Raw genomic sequence first — 5206 nt, 5'->3', positions numbered from 1 at the left:
TAACCTTGTGGGTGATATGATATATTGTATTTGGCCAAGATTATGTTGTGAGAGGAGTAGAGGTCACCATAAGCGCATGACCACCCGAGACTTCCATCAACATTATATCCGGATAATAGATTCTAGTATAATAATTGCATCTTACAAGAATTTATGGTGAATGTATTACGTCTAATAATAATGTTATGCCTCTCTTGAAATTTTTCATGGTAGCTCACCCTTACTTGTTTGTTTTTGATGGAAAATCTTATTTTGCGATGGTCATATAATGTATATGTTATACGGGAGCAGATGAGGGAACGACTTCTGAACCAATACAAGTGAAACAGGAGGCAGTAGAGAAATGAAGAGTAGTTTAAGAGAAAGAAGAAAAGAAAAAAAAAATTGAGTATTTTCATGATGTTTGAAAGCATAATGTATTTCCAGTGTGAACTCTTTTACTTCTAAATGGATGATTGTAATATTGTATGATGTTTATATTATTTATGAAATAATTAGTGTGTGAGATGTTTTATTTTTGGGGTGTTACAAGTTCACTCAACTTGAGCTATGTCTGGTCTCCCTTAAGAACTCTTAAGGGTTTCCATTAATCTTTTTACAAGATTTCATGAGTTTTAACTCTTCAAGTATACAATAAGTATTCTCATCACTCCTGGTCAACACAACTTTTAACCACTTCTAGTTTCACTAATCAACACGACTAATTTGAGTTTAACCATTCCTGATTTACAAGTATTTTAACAACTTATGGTCTCAAGTAACCACATATGGTCTTGACACTAGATAAATGTTTTAATTTTCTTCAAAATTTATAACATAAAATGCGTTATTAGCAATATGATAACTCTTTAAGAGATTATATAAAAAATACAAAGATTTTTGTGATTTACTTAAGTTTTTCTCTCAAAAGAAATATACAATGTCGGACAATAATGAGCACAGGGAGCTTGAGTTCACTATATTTTTGATTTTATCCTTCTTGTTATCATTTTTTTCTTCTCTTTAAGATTTTGTCTATATATAGTTTCTCCTAAAAGATGACTCGTTAGACAAGGAAGTTGACTTAAAGAGAATAGGTAGCCTTTAGGTAGAAAGTTAGACTTTAGTCTTTTTTGTCGAGGACATAGTTTTATCATAGCCTTAAGCAAACTGAGCTTGTAGGATGTTAGAGAGTAGAAGGATTCAAGAGAAACATTTCCAAAATGTTTTTTTTCTCTCATAACGTCTTTTTCTTAGATGCAGTGATTCTGATCATATCTTTCTATTTTAGTGATCTGCACAAATATCAAGAACAAAGTATACAAGAATCGAATCACTTTATCGTACATGTATTAAATGTTTTGAACGTTAATAAGCGCTAGATTGATAAAACATACAACATGTATAAACATTATATGGTATAATCATTGGATGCTTCTTCAAAGGCTATATTCTTAAGACGCTTTGCTTGATATAACACTAGAATAAAAAATATCTTTTAGCTTTAGTGTTATAAAAGAGATAAATTTTCTCGTTCATAAGACGATTTCCTAACTCATATAGTTTATTAGATAATTCTATAGAAAGACGCTTCCTTTTCTTAGACGTTATTCATAGTTTTAGTTTATTAGACAATTTGGTCTAAAAAAACGTTATTTAGACGATACAAAATATTTCTTTCTTTAGACGTTGTTTCTTTAAAAGACATACATGCATAACTTTACTTCGTTTAAAGCTTTTTGTTAAACTTCAAAACCTGAGTTGCTTAGACAATTTATTCTCTACACGATCTTGTCGTAAGAAGTCCTTTTAAGCAAACTTTGTTAAGTTTATTTGAGGTTTTAAATGTGTTTCTCAACTAACATTAAAAAATTTGGTTAAAAGAACTAAATTTACACATTTGTAAAATTGATGGACTAAATTGACAAAAGTTTCCAAAAGGAACTAATTTCAAATTTATTTGAAAGTTAAGGGATTAATAACATATTTAACCCTTATAATTACATGATATTTTTTTAAAAAAAATATTTTAAGAAAAATCATAAAGCATAATGAAAGAAGCTACTCCAGTCAAATAAGCTTAACAAAATTTGGTTAAAAACTAAATTCACTAGTAAAAATAGCGTATTTTAACTCGCACATGACGCTTCAGTTTCAGAAAAACCGAAGCATATCAAAACGCAGTGGCAATACCGCAATTTTAACCATCTTATATGCCTCGTTTATTAATGAACTGATGTCAGTAGTTGACCGAATGGCCTCGTTGCCACTGTAATGTACAGACTGAAGAGACCGAACGCCCTCGCTTGTTTGCATAACCGAGGTCGTAGTTGACTGAACGGTCTCGGTTGAGCGCCTAACCGAGGCATTTAGTCTTGTCATCCCTGTGAATCCCTCTGCTGCCACAGTAATGTACAAACTGAAGAGACCCCGACCGAACGGCCTCGCTGCCACTGTAATGTATAGAGTGAACAAACCGAACAACCTCGATTGTTTGCAGAACCGAGGTAGTAGTTGACCAAACGGCCTTAGTTGAGCATCTAACCGAAGCATTTAGTCCTGTCATCCCTGCAAATCCATATGTTGCCACTGTAATGTAGACTGAATAGACCGAACAACCTCACTTGTTTGCAGAACCGAGGTAGTAGTTGACCAAACGGCCTCGGTTGAACGCCTAACCGAGGCATTTAGTCCTGTCATCCCTGCAAATCCCTCTGCTGCCACTGTAATGTACAAACTAAAGAGACTGAACGACCTCGCTTTTTTGTAGAACCGAGGCAATAGTTTACTGAACAACTTCGATTGAGCGGCTAACCGAGGCATATAGGTTTAAATTATTTTCAAAAATGTCATTCACTGAAACTATTACACATCGGTTGACCCAACGACCGAGTTAGTAGGGTGTTTCTGTTTCGGTTAAGTGAAGGAACCGAGGTAATAGAGCATTTCTAGCACTATACGTCCACTTTCGCGAACAATTTTCTTCACACGATCTTTCTTCTTCCTCTAAGCAAAAATTGTTCTCCAGCCCACTGCTCGTGCCTCCCCCTCCGCGTTCGTCGCGCCTCTCGCCCCGCCTCTGTGGCCGCTGTCAGACCGCCTCCTTCGCTCCTCCCTCGCGAGGACTCGCTCATACCTCGTGAAACTTGTGACCTTGTACCTTTGTCGCTCTGTTGTCGTGGGTCGTCGCCACTAGCGTTCATTGTTGCCACCTCCGTTGTTGTCACGCCATTGGTGTCGTCGCTGCTGCCTTCGCCGCTGCTTCCATCTCATTGCCTACATTTCGTGAACGAAGCATCCACCTACATTTCTTTTTAGGCTGCCTGCATTGCTCTCTAGGCTGCACCATTGTCGCCATCGCCACTACCGTGGTGGGACTGTTCTTCATCTGCCATTGGTGTTGTTGTTCTCGTTGGCCCGATATTGTTGCGATATTGGGGTTAAAGTTCAGATTGAGAAAGTTAGGGTTTTAATTTGTGGGAATTTTTTTTTGGGGATCCGTTCGCGCTGTTCTGGTCCGTAAGGGTTGTTGATGGTTGCGCCAGTTGGAGAAGAAGACTTCCCGTGGTGGCTTGTGGTGGTCCGGTATAGGTGGCACGGTTTTTGGGTGGTGGTCTGATGTGAGAATGAAGTGTTGAAGATTGGTGGGCACCTTGTTATCAAGCTTCTCGATAGTGCAAGCGAAAAAGCAACCTAGACGGTGGATGCAGGTCACAACCGATCGGTCTCGCGAGAGGCGGAAAAGCTAGCGAAACCGAACGTAAAAATAATAAAATAAAAAACACTATACTGTCTCGGTTCAGGTTCCAACCGAGGCAGTAGAGTTCGAGATACTGCCTCGGTTCAGAAGGAACCGAGGCGAAAACTTACCCCTTTTTGCCTCGGTTGTGAACCAAGGCAAAAAGTTTATCCCTTTTTGCCTCGCCTATATATGCCTCGGTTCAATAACCACTGCCTATAAGCGAAAATAACCGCTGTCGTTTTTCTTGACTGCACTAGTGATTTACACATTTGTAAAATTGATGGACTAAATTGACAAAAGTTTCCAAAAAGAATTAACTTCAAATTTATGTGAAAGTTAAGGAATTAAAAACATATTTAACCTTTGATAATTTTTTTAAAATTTTTATGAAAAATCATAAAGCATCACGAAATAAAAACATATTTAACCTTTGATAATTTTTTTAAAATTTTTATGAAAAATCATAAAGCATCACGAAAGAAGCTACTCCGGTCATGAATAAATAGTTCATAATAAAATAGATCATACATCTTTCTTAGATAATAATATTTATATATTTATGCTGTTTTATATTACTTATATTTATCAACTAATTTATCAATTCATTTTATCAACCACTCTTGAGTTAAGAAATTAGTTTATCAATTTTATGCTTATAAATCAGATGTAATAAAAGAGACATATTTAGATTATAATTTTGTTAGTGAAAATTCTGTCAAAAGAAAATAAATAAAAACTTGTCAAGAAGAATCAATTTGACAAATGCAATTAGCACCATACAGTTAAAATCGAGTTAATTCATTCCACACTAACCTGTTTTTAATTTTAAATTTATAATTAAAATTAGTTTAAATACATCAAAATCAATTATATTCGAGTTCGCTATTAATAATAAGCTTTGGCAAAGTAATGAAAGAAGAAGAAAATAAAAAACAAAGTTAAATTCTTATTGTTAAAAGACATTGATTTTTTTTCTCATCAATTAAAGAAAGTATATAGTTATTCTTCCTTTCCTCCGATGATACCATATGGGTGAATGTTAATTTATATTTTAAATTAACAATAATTTTAATATAAGAAAGTATATAGTTATTCTTCCTTTCCTCCTATGATATCATATGGGTGAATGTTAATTTATATTTTAAATTAACAATAATTTTAATATAAGAATTGTTTTTGTTTGTACGGTTTTCTTTAATACCAAAAAAACTATTTTCTATTTTAAATACCATTCACAATGTGAATTTCGATTTGTATTTGGAAATATGAACTCATATGGTGATTTATTTTAACCATTAAGAATTTGAGTCCTCCATTCCAATTTTGAACAAATTTTTGAATTAAAATAAGTAAAGTTAAAATTTAGAAAACATTTCAAAATTATTGTAAGAGAATACAAATAAAATAATAAATTAATATTATATATTCATCACTTAAATGGATATGATAATTAATGTATTAATTGCTTATCGAATTAATAACTTT

This window comes from Vigna angularis, chromosome 2, assembly GCF_016808095.1.
Source record: "Vigna angularis cultivar LongXiaoDou No.4 chromosome 2, ASM1680809v1, whole genome shotgun sequence".
Lineage (NCBI taxonomy): Eukaryota > Viridiplantae > Streptophyta > Magnoliopsida > Fabales > Fabaceae > Vigna > Vigna angularis.
This window is presented reverse-complemented; position numbering follows the sequence as displayed.